The sequence below is a fragment of the Pinus tabuliformis genome, chromosome X (assembly GCF_031772625.1).
Source record: "Pinus tabuliformis cultivar Carrire ecotype Pingquan chromosome X, CPIR1, whole genome shotgun sequence".
NCBI classification, from domain to species: Eukaryota; Viridiplantae; Streptophyta; class Pinopsida; order Pinales; family Pinaceae; genus Pinus; species Pinus tabuliformis.
The window spans coordinates 1153238852-1153251354 of NC_142308.1; positions in this window are offsets into that span (position 1 = coordinate 1153238852).

Here is a 12503-nt window from a genome sequence, read left to right on the forward strand (position 1 = left end):
ACACCAAGAGATCTAACTCAGCAAACTGCGTTTCAATTGCATGTAAAGGAAAAAGAACATAATGCTGAAAGAAAGATAACAATACAAAGGAAGGAGGCCTTAGGCTCTCAGGTTGGGCCCAACCCCGAGAGCTATGGCTCCTTTAAGAACTCATAACTGTACTCAAATCTGCCTGCTTTCCATTAAAAGATAATAATCATAAATCAAATAACATGCCAATAATGGCTACAAAAGAGCAAAACAGAGCTAGCAACTCGTAGTCCAGAATGTGCAACAAGGTTTCAAAAGTCCTTTTCGAAGGCTCAAGCCTTAGCATTTATACATCACGAGGCCCCAAGCCGGCCTCCTAAATTAGTGGGACTCGGCTGACCGAACTAGAAGTGAACTGCTGCTTCCTCAAAATCCGTTTGGCTGTCTTTAAATCTGGTTGTGGTGGCTGCTGGAGCTCGGAGTTGGGGGTGAAGATCCCGAGGAAGGTCATTTAATGCTGTGGACAACCCTCCTACGAATCCTCAACCCCATCTTGGCTGTCTTCTGTCCTTATCTGCTCAATTTTGTTCCAATCATGTGTCAAAAAACCTGAAATGAACACGTGTTAGCCACCTAGGAATAGTGACTGCCCTCATTCGTACAAATGACATGAATATACTAAAAAATGATGCATAAGTTATGAAAAATGAAGGATTGAGCAAAGGTAGTTAGGCCAAATGAGCCCAAAATGTTACCAAATTTGGGGCTCATCATGCGCGGTGAACGACGAGCGCGCAGGTGCACGAGCTCGGGCGAGAGGCGACGAAGTGCGAAAATGACTAAGGCAATATGCTATGAGACTTATATACCCGTGTGCGTGGAGGAAGTATGGACGTAGGTCAACATGTAAACATGGGTGGACCGACCATCACTTGGGCGCAGAAAAGGGGTGTGTTAACATTATTTGGGGGTCGGCTGGAGTGCCACCACCCACGATAAGATGCATATATATTATATGCGTTCAACCTCATTTGGGACAGCAAGAAGAGCGTAGAGATAACTCGCACTAGCTCAAGGGGTAAAGTAGTGCGCAGATTTGGAAAGAGGTGCGCATAACTCATGCGCATATTTCAAAGGCGCAGTTCTATTGTTACTTGGAGCCGGTTAAGAGTTGGGCAAGGTGTGCCCGAGGCTGTCTTCTACGCAGATTTGTGCCGGGATTTGGCAAGGGTGTCTCGGTGACTCGGGTGAGCACTCATCCATGTGCAAGGCGTGCACATGTTATTGTAAAAGGCTGATTTGCCTATGTTGTAAAATATTCTAAGTATTGGCTTGGAGCTTGCCAAGCATTACTTGTATGATTGTATTATGAAGAAAGATTGCTTATAATATATATTGTCAGGCAGACTTGTTTGGGAGTTGCCCCTCCCCTTTATACTGTGCAATTGTTATTGTCTTTTATAATTGACGTGGATAATGAATGAGTATGGGTGTTCATTGGTATAAAGGATAAATGCAATTTTACTTGGTTGCGAAACACAAACTAAGTAGGAGAAAGAGATTTAAGGCGTAGTCCACAAACATAAGTATTGGTGAAAAGAAAGTGTTCGGTGGTGCCGCACCTCGCTATAAGCAGTTGAAAGACTACCATAGGTTTAGGGGCGTGACAGTTGGTATCAGAGCAGATTCAGGGTTGAATAAGCTTGACAGTTGATGACGGTGGAAGCAGGTACTTGCAGGTGAAGGAAGCTAGTTTCACATACAAGTGGAACAAGGGCTGGTTCATGGTTGCAGGGAACTTGGTGAAGCTGGTGAAACAGGTTTAGCAGAGGTGAAGCTTAGTGCTTGGACCAAGCTGAACGACAAGGCATGGCAAGTTCGGAAGAATGCGAAGGGAAGCTCTTGCTTACCTTATACAAGTTGAAGAGGTTGAAAGAAGAGAATCCCCAGATTCGAGATAAGCTTGAAGTCTTGGAAAAGAATGTTGAAGATGAACTTCTTCAACTTGGTTGGACAATGGAGCAAGGTGAAGTTGCAGATTGTGCTATCAAGGAAGAGGAAGCGGTGATAGTTGAAGATGTTGCGGATATGACAACGATGGAAGATGAACTTGAGATTGATCAAGTTGGACCAGGATCGTGCGGTTTGCAGACATGGATGAATGAGAATACTCATATGGAGGAACCTCATGATGATGTAAGTACCATTGATACTTGTGTTTCATTTGGGCGTTTGGTGGATGGACCGTATGCAGGGAAGGGCAAAGCCAGTTTTCCAATGCAAGGGAGCATCTTACCACGGATGTCTATGATGAAACCTTGTATGGAGAAGCAAGGATTGTTGATTGTTGCAGAACTTGTTAGGGTTGTTTGTGGCCTTATGGTAGAAGGTACAAAGGACCGTGACAAGGGAGGGACATGATGATCGTTGTGGAGGAGTGGGTCATGTTTTAGTCACTTTGGCTAAGTGCCCGGCATGACTCATGGACAGATTGGAGGGCACACTCTTGGGTGGACTTCTCATGGCCGAGACCAAGAGATAATCTTGGTGGAAACTTTGGTGGAGGAGCTATGATGGAGGGACTCATGACATGATGATATGGTTGGGTGACCGAGTTCACTAGACCAAAGATTGCAGCTTGGATGAAGATGACCGATTGTTATGATGGGTCTACTTGGTTGGACTACATGGACAACTTAGTCATGGACATCAAGTTGGAGACATGGAGCATGGCAGTCTTATGCAGGGACATTATGTGGGAGCACTTATAGAGGTGTCACTTATGGGCATCCAATGAGGAGTGCCAAGGCAGGGATGTTGTGCAGGTGGATTTGCTGATGTGACATGGAGACTTATTACTTATGAGCCGATGGGGAGGTTGTGCACTCTTGTACAACAAGGCCATGGACTTGGATGGAGTTGTGAGCAGACTATGGAGCATTCCTACTACATGGAGAGTTGAGGCATCTTGCAGAGACCTTTGGGCCGAGACTTGTATGCTTGCTGAGGTGTTGGTTGGGGATGGTTTATGGAGCTCATGATGACATGAGATTGTTGTGACTTTTGGGGACTTCATATATGGTGGACTTAGAGGATCTGATGCATTGAGGAGCTAAGGTCAGAGACTTTGATGCAGGATGGGGTGCATACTTTCAAGTACATGTATGGGAATGGCTTGAAAGAGTGACTTGATGTGGAGGATTGATATGAGACACTTTGGAGTGATGGAGTTACAGCGATGATGATGCCTTGGTGGCAACACTTGGGCATGGGTTGAGCCGAGACTCAACTACTTTTGACACATGGGAGCTGATTGATCTATGATCATGGGCAGCACATGGATAGATGAGGCAGGTGTATACTTGTTTCTATGGAGACTTGAGGGTTGACACATTGCAGATGTGATGGAGGTAGCTTCATGGACTTGGATGTGGCATACCGAGAGTTGGAGATTGATGAGATGGTCTCTTCATATAGAGGAGACACACATATGGATGATGTTGGGATAGATGTGGCTGATTTCATGTAGCACATTGACACCAAACATCATGGACAGCATGTTGCAGATGAGATGAGGGCTACTTCATGGACCTGAGCATGGCTTACACTTATATGGAGATGGATTCTTGATCGAGTTGATGATGTGACAGGATGTTATGAGAGACAACTGATGGTGGCATGAGGATGTTCACTCTCATGGTTTGAGCGTGACGGTTGGATTAGCTACCCAACTAGTTCAAACATGGGGACTCGTAGTGTACAGAGATGTGTTAGCATTGTGTTGGAGTATCATGGCAGCAGTTCACATGAGGACGACACATGATGAGGTCAACACGATATGTTGCAGTGGGAATGTAGCTTGAGATGGAGGGACCAGCCTTCCATGATGGAGCAGCATGTGGAGATTGTGACATGGTGGTTGATGATCATGGATTGAGATGACTTCCAATATATGACATATGGTTGAGGTGTGTTAGCACTTGTTGGCATATCATGGGTAGTTTTTCACATGGTGGTGATGACATGATGGAGTTTGACACATTGTTGCGGTAGACATGTAGCTTGAGTTGGAGGGGTCGACCTTCCATGGTGGAGAGCAGCATGGGGACATCTGATATATGACATACATTAGTATGGAGTATCTTGGTGACAGTTGGTTGCTAAGATGAGACATGGTGGAGATGGAGTCCTACATATGTTGCAGGGATGTTTGCCATATGTGAGGGGAGTTGACATCATGGATATTGATGCTTGGAGGATGGTATGTTGTCGAGGACGACAACGACTTCAGGTGGAGGAGGATGTAAGGTCCTCGAGTTCTAACCGAGGCGCGGGCGCACGGTTGGGCGCACAAATGCGACGGGCGCACGATGGGCGCGCAGGTGGACGATGGGCGCATGAGTGCACGATGGGCGCGCGGTGGGCAAAGGCACGACGGGCGCACGATGGGCGAAGGCGGGCGCGCGGTGAACGACGGGCGCGCAGGTGCACGAGCTCGGGCGAGAGGCGACGAAGTGCGAAAATGACTAAGGCAATATGCGATGAGACTTATATACCCGTGTGCGTGGAGGAAGTATGGACGTAGGCCGACATGTAAACATGGGCGGGCCGACCATCACTTGGGCACAGAAAAGGGGTGTGTTAACATTATTTGGGGGTCGGCTGGAGTGCCACCACCCACGATAAGATGCATATATATTATATGCATTCAACCTCATTTGGGACAGCAAGAAGAGCACAGAGATAACTCGCACTAGCTCAAAGGGTAAAGTAGTGCGGAGATTTGGAAAGAGGTGTGCATAACTCAAGCGCATATTTCAAAGGCGCAATTCTATTGTTACTTGGATCCGGTTAAGAGTTGGGCAAGGTGTGCCCCGGGCTGTCTTCTACGCAGATTTGTGTCGGGATTTAGCAAGGGTGTCTCGATGACTCGGGTGAGCACTCATCCTTGTGCAAGGCGTGCACATGTTATTGTAAAAGGCTGATTTGCCTATGTTGTAAAATATTCTAAGCATTGGCTTGGAGCTTGCCAAGCTTTACTTGTATGATTGTATTATGAAGAAAGATTGCTTATAATATAGATTGTCGGGCAGACTTGTTCGGGAGTTGCCCCTCCCCTTTATACTGTGCAATTGTTATTGTCTTTTATAATTGTTGTGGATAATGACTGAGTATGGGTGTTCATTGGTATAAAGGATAAATGCAATTTTACTTGGTGGCGAAACACAAATTAAGTAGGAGAAAGTGATTTAAGGCGTAGTCCACGAACATAAGTATTGGTGAAAAGAAAGTGTTTGGTGGTGCCGCACCTCGCTATAAGCGGTTGAAAGACTACCGTAGGTTTAGGGGCGTGACACGGGCGCCCTCACCCACCTCACCCGCCCGGGCGCCCTCACCCGCCCGCCTGCCTGCCTCAACCGCGCCCCCACCCGGCCCAGGCGCCCTCACCCGCCTCACCCGCCCGGGGGCCCTCGCCCGCCCGCCCGCCCGCCTGGCGCCCTCGCCCACCTCAATCGCTTAGGTGCCCTCACCCGCCCGCCCGCCCGGCGTCCTCGCCCACTTCACACGCCCGACGCCCTCACCCCCACCCCGCCCGAGCGCCCTCACCCGCCTCGCCCGCCCGCCCGACGCCCTCGCCCACCTCACCCGCCCGGGTGCCCTCACCCGCCCGCCCACCTGGGGTCCTCGCCCGCCTCACCCGCTCGCCCGCCCAGCGCCCTTGCCCACCTGCCCGCCCACCCGCCCGGCACCCTGACCCGCCCGCCCGCCTGGCACCCTGACCCGCCCGCCCGCCCGGCACCCTGACCCGCCCGCCCGCCCGACGCCCTGACCCGCCTGCCTCCTTGCCCGGGCGCCCTCACCCGCCTGCCCTCCCCAGCGGCTTGACCCACCCTCCCTCGGCCGTGCCACATGGGCCGCCCTCAGCCCCGCCCAGCAAGCGGCGAATCGCCCTGCCGCCTGTCGGGTGGGGGCGAGGGCCGCCCAGGTGGCGCGGCCGAGGCTTGTGTGACCCGGGCGGCCCTCGCCCCCGCCCGGCAGGCGGCAGGGCGATTCCTGGAATCACCCTGCTGCCTGCCGGGAGGGGCCGAGGGCGGGTCGTGTGGCGCAGCCGAGGCCTGCGCGACCTAGGCGACCCTCGTCCCCCGCCCGGCAGGCTGCAGGGAGATTCCCGGAATCACCCTGCCGCCTGCCAGGCGGGGGCGAGGGCCGCCCGGGTGGCGCTGGACTCTGGCAGGCGGCAGGGCGATTCTGGGAATCGCCCTGCCGCCTGCCTGGCGAGGGCAAGGGTCGCTTGAGTGGAGCGGCCGAGGCAGGTGCCACCCGGGCGACCCTCGCCCCCGCCCGGCAGGCGGCAGGGCGATTCCGAGAATCGCCCTGCCGCCTGCCGGGCAGGGGCGAGGGCCGCCTGGGTGGCGCTATCACGCCCCTACACCTGCAATAGTCTTCCAACCACTTATAGCGAGGTGCGGAACCACCGAACGCTTTCTTTTCACCAATACTAACATTCATGGACTACGCCTAATTCACTTGTCCTTACTTAGTTTGTTTTTCGCAACCAAGTAAACTTGCATTTAACCTTTATACCAATGAACACCCATACTCATTCATTATCCACATCAATTATAAAAGACAATAACAATTGCACAGTATAAAGGGGAGGGGCAACTCCCAAACAAGTCTGCCCAACAATCTATATTATAAGCAATCTTTCTTCATAATACAATCATACAAGTAATGCTTGGCAAGCTCCAAGCCAATACTTAGAATATTTTACAACATAGGCAAATCATCCTTTTACAATAGCATGTGTACACCTTGCACAAAGGATGAGTGCTCACCTGAGTCACCAAGACATCCTTGTCAAGTCCAACACAAATCTGCACACAAGACAACCTTGTCCAACCCACAACCGGCTCCAAGTCACATCAAAAACTACGTCCTCAAGACTTGTGCATGAGCTATGCGCACTCCCTCTAAATCTGCGCACTTTTCTTGTCCTCCTTGAGCTATGCGAGTTGCCCTTGATTGAATGCCAAATGATCTCCAACACATTTTTATATATACACATTCCTGCATGTAGGTAGTGTGGGCGGTGGCTCTCCAGCCAAACCCCAAAACTAGTCTAACATACCCCTACGTGCGCCCTTTCATAAGTCGACCTGCCCACATGGTAGCTCCATGCACAAGGGTATAAACCTCCATTGCATACACTTATGCCTTAGTCGTTTTTCATATGTCGCACCGTTCGTCGCATCCATCGTCGCACTTCGGTGTCGCATCGCCCGCCCGTCGTGCAGCCCGCGCCCGCCCGTCGTGCAGCCCGTGCCCGTTCGTGCGCCCGCACCCGCCCGCGCGCCCGTCGCCTGCCCGTGCGCCCATCGTGCATGGTGACTCGCCTAGCGCTCGACAGCGTTTGCGCCCGAAGGCCTTACATTCTCCTCCACCTAAAATCATTGTCATCCTCAACAACATACCATCCCAGTAGCCATCCACCAAGATCATCACTATCCATGATGTCAACTCCTCCACATAAGGCAAACATCCCTGCAACATATGTAGAACTCCATCTCCATCATGTCTCACCTTAGTGACCAACTGCCACCAAGTACTCCATACCAAGGTATACACCTCTACGGTATGTCCTCCATCAGATAGCATCTTGATCCATGATCATCGACCCCTCTGCCACAATCTCCACTGCAACATCTTGTGTCAACCTCATCATGTGTCACCATGTGAACCTCTGTCATGATACTCTAACAAAATGCTAACACATCTCTGCACACTTCGTGACCCCATGTCTGAACTAGTTGGGTAGCTAATCCAACTGTCACGCTCAAATCATGAGAGTGAACTTCCTCATGCCATCATCAGTTGTTCCTCAAACATCTGCCACATCCTTGACTCATCAAGAATCTATCTCCACAATCCATACTCAGGTCCATGGAAACTCCATCCATCTGCAACATGTCATGATGCTTGATGCCAAGCCATCCCTGCATCATCAATCATACCTGCTCCATATCTTCAACCTGAGGTCGATGACTCTAGTTGTCCATGATGTCCAACTCATGTAGACTCCATCCCAACATCTGGCCATCTGTATCCAAGTCTGCATTTGTCATAAAGAAGCCTCCTTCAAGGCCCCTTGCAAAGTTGATGTGGTTCCTCCCTACCAAGGCCTCCACACCAACCTATCTCCAAGGTTGTTTATAGAGAAAGGAGGGCCAGGAAGTTTCCTCCCTAACTCTCATCCACCCATGTGTCAGATTGATGTTGTGTCCTCAAGTATCTATGCACAGCTTCAATCTCTTCACATGTACACCCAAGCTCCCCTAGCTTGTCCTTTGTCAACTGAAAGTCAAATATGCCCATAGCATACCTGCAAAATTCCACTATCCCAGCAGGATCTATACCCCCATAATCCTCATCAACCACTGCTTCTGAAGTAGTACTTGGACTCCCTTCACTTGCAACTCCATTTTGAAGATCATCAGTAGAAGATGCTCCCAACAAGTGTCTCCATGTTCGTGAGGTTGTCTTCTCACTTCCATCATCCTTCTTCCTAGCTCTCACAACGAAGTTAGTCAACTTCCTTTCCTTCGTTGTTTGAGTCACACTCCCAAGTCCTCTTTGCTCCACATCCTCATGCTTCACATTCGGATCTTTGGGATACAAAACCATAGAAGTCATCCTTGGTCTATACCCCAAGCAACTTCTTCTATTCATCGGTACCATCATGGTCTTCCCTTCAGCTTTGATCAAGAGAATGTCCCAGTCCACCATTAGTATGGCTTGTGCAAGCTCCATAAAGTCCAACCCCAACACCATAGAATGATCATCCATGTCTACAACCCTTAAGTCCAACTTCCCAAACCACGATCCTACTTTCACCTGAGTGTCCTTCAACACACCATCAACAGCTCTAATGGTAGAGTTGACTGCTTTGAAAGCGCTCCATTCCCTCTCCATCTTTGCTTTCTTCCCAAAAGACTTTGCTACCTTCCTGCTTAAGAAGCTATGAGTAGCCCCCGTATCCACCAAAGCTGCAAATATCTTGCCCTTCACGGTTACCTGCACAAAACTTAGCTTCAAGGAATCACCTCCCTTTGTTGGCTTTGTCTTGTGCCTTACATCAGCAACCTTCTTTAAGAATTCAGCCTCAGAAGTGTTAATTGGTTCATGCTCCACCTTGACATTCCTCCTAAGTTACTTCACCTCCCTGCTTGGCTCTTCTAAGCAACCCGATCCTGGTCCAGCTTGACTCCCCTCAAGCTTGCCCTTCATCGCATCTTGCTCAAGGGCACCAACCAAGTGGCCACTGACCAAGTTCATATAACTAAACTTCCGAATGTCCTCTGGATGATCTCGGTAGTGAGTTCCCAACTTGTTAATGTAGTCGAGCTCTTCCTGCTCAATCACAACAACCTTCTTACGAAGAAGCTTCTTCTTTATCTCTTCCTCAACTTGCTTGATTTCGGCTTCCACCCTGGCACTTTCCTTCCTCAACCGGGCTCTTTCGTCAAAGAGCTCTTGAAGATCAAGACCACTTCGTTGGATCTCCTCATCAAGTTCCTTAAGTTCAACATCTGTCATACTTCCGCATTGGCTCCTAAGTTCTTCAAGTTCCCTTCTTAGTTCCGAACAGCTCTCTCGAATCTTCATGTTCTCGGCCTTCATGGAAACCCAGTTATAACCCCATCGACTCATCTATTCCAACACTTTGTACCGGAAAGCTTCAACTGCACCATGGCTAGACTCACCTATCGTAGGTTCATCTACCATCTCTGCCTTTTCAGCCTTCTCCATGTTCACCAAGTCCCTGCAACCTGAACCAACCCTTGTTCCACTTGTGTGAAACGGCTTCCTTCACCTGCAAGTACCCTTTCCACTGTCACGAGCAACCCTGCTCAACGGCTTCAAACCGAAGTCTTGTTCTCACCTGTCAAGTGTATACCGGCTTCAATGCTTCAACACCTGAACCTGTTCACAAGCTTCAAACCTGCACTTTGTCATGAGCAACCCTGCTCTGATACCACTTGTCACGCCCCTACACCTGCGGTAGTCTTCCAACCGCTTATAGCGAGGTGCGGCACCACTGAACGCTTTCTTTTCACCAATACTAACATTCATGGACTACGCCTAATTCACTTGTCCGTCCTTAGTTTGTTTTTCGCAACCAAGTAAACTTGAATTTAACCTTAATACCAATGAACACCCATACTCATTCATTATCCACATCAATTATAAAAGACAATAACAATTGCACAATATAAAGGGGAGGGGCAACTCCCGAACAAGTCTACCCGACAATCTATATTATAAGCAATCTTTCTTCATAATACAATCATACAAGTAATGCTTGGCAAGCTCCAAGCCAATACTTAGAATGTTTTACAACATAGGCAAATCAGCCTTTTACAATAGCATGTGTACACCTTGCACAAAGGATGAGTGCTCACCCGAGTCACCAAGACATCCTTGTCAAGCCCAACACAAATCTGCACACAAGACAACCTTGTCCAACCCACAATCGGCTCCAAGTCACACCTAAACTGCGCCCTCAAGACTTGCGCATGAGCTATGCGCACTCCTTCTAAATCTGTGCACTTTTCTTGTCCTCCTTGAGCTCTGCGAGTTGCTCTTGGTTGAATGCCAAATGATCTCCAACGCATTTGTATATATACACATTCCTGCACGTAGGTAGAGTGGGTGGTGGCTCTCCAGCCGACCCCCAAAACTAGTCTAACATACCCCTTATGTGTGCCCTTTCATAAGTCGGCCTGCCCTTAGGGTAGCTCCACGCACAAGGGTATAAACCTCCATCGCATACACTTATGCCTTAGTCGTTTTTCATATGTCACACCATTCGTCGCATCCATCGTTGCACTTCCGTGTCGCATCGCCCGCCCGTCGTGCAGCCCGCGCCCGTCCGTGCACCCGCACCCGCCCGTGCTCCCGCATGCCCGTCGCCCACCCGTGCGCCCATCGTGCACGGTGACTCGCCCGGCGCCCATCCGCGTTTGCGCCTGAAGGCCTTACAGGCGCGGCCAAGTCCGGAGCCACTCGGGTGGCCCTCGCCCCCAGAATCGCCCTGCCGCCTGCCGGGCGGGGGCGTGGCCGAGGGAGGGTGGGTGAGGGCGGGCGGGTGAGGGCGCCCAGGACTGGGGGGCAGGCGGATCAAGGCTCCAAGCGGGTCAGGGCACCCGGGCGGGTGAGGCAGGTGAGTAGGCGAGGGCGCCGGGTGGGTGGGCGTGCGGGCCGGGTGGGCTAGGGCGCCGGGCGGGGTGGGCAGGCGAGGGCGCTGGGCGGGCTAGGTAGGCGAGGGCGTCGGGTGGGCAAGCGAGCGAGGGTGTAAGGACTTGCGGTCCTTGGCGTGTTCACCCGATGTGCGACTGCGAGTAGACAAGGTGCGCGCGCGATTGGGAGATGAAGTGCGGCTGCAGTTGAACATACATGCGAGTTCAAACTTGTGCGAAGGTGTTGGAGAACAATGTGAAGGCATGAAGGAGGACGAGCTAATGTTTATATGCATTGGAGCATGGCTTAAACGTTATGGAGGCCGATCTATGTTTGAGAGGAGCCGACGATATGTTTGGGCGTGTTTACAATGGAATTTGGGGTGTTGGGTGAGTCGGCTGGGCAGCCAAACTTCACCCATGCTTGGGTATATATTAGTGGAGCGTTCGCTCTCATTCATCATCGAACAACTTTGCTCATCTTATGAGGAGAAGGGCACAGAAAAGAGTGCATGGTGCAGATTGAAAAGAAGAAGGCACAGACTTGGAGATGCGCCCATTCTTGGGCAAGGCACACGGCACAAGTTCGGTTATCGGTTGAGGGGGCGTGCACGGGTGTGTGTTGCCCGCATTGTGCGACGACTTGGTGTGGGTGTCTTAGCGACTCGGGTGAGCGCCCGCCCATCATGCAAGTGTGCACGGAGACTTGTTGGTGTGTTGGGTTGTGAACGGAAGTGTGTCTCAGGTTGGAGGCGCCCATGTGTGGTGACTTGGAGGCGCGCCCAAGTTGGGCAAACAACACGACCGTGAGACGAAGGTTTGAACCGGAGGTCGTAGAGTTGGGCAGGCGGTACTACGTGCTGTACACACGATTTGGGCATGTGCCAAAGGTTGGCAAGTGGGACTGCGTGTGGGCAGGTATACACGGTTTGGGCGTTTGCGACCAAACGAAGAGCGAACCGGCGAAGACGTGCGACGAGGTGAACGACGGGTTGGAGAGTCATGCGGCGACCGTGCAGAGGTGCCGACGAGCTGGGCAACCGAGTTTGCTGAAGTTGGAAATTTGGCTAAGTGTAAATTTGGGGTTTCCCAAGATTTAGCTTGTACATTGTAAAAGTTAAGATTATATAATATATTGATATTCGGGCATACTCATATTGCAGGGAGTTGCCCCTCCCCTTATACTGTGCAATTGTGTTCTTGTTATAATTGTTGTTGATAATGAATGAGTATGGGTGTTCATTGGTATAAAGGATAAACATAATAATACTTGGTTGCGAAACACAAACTAAG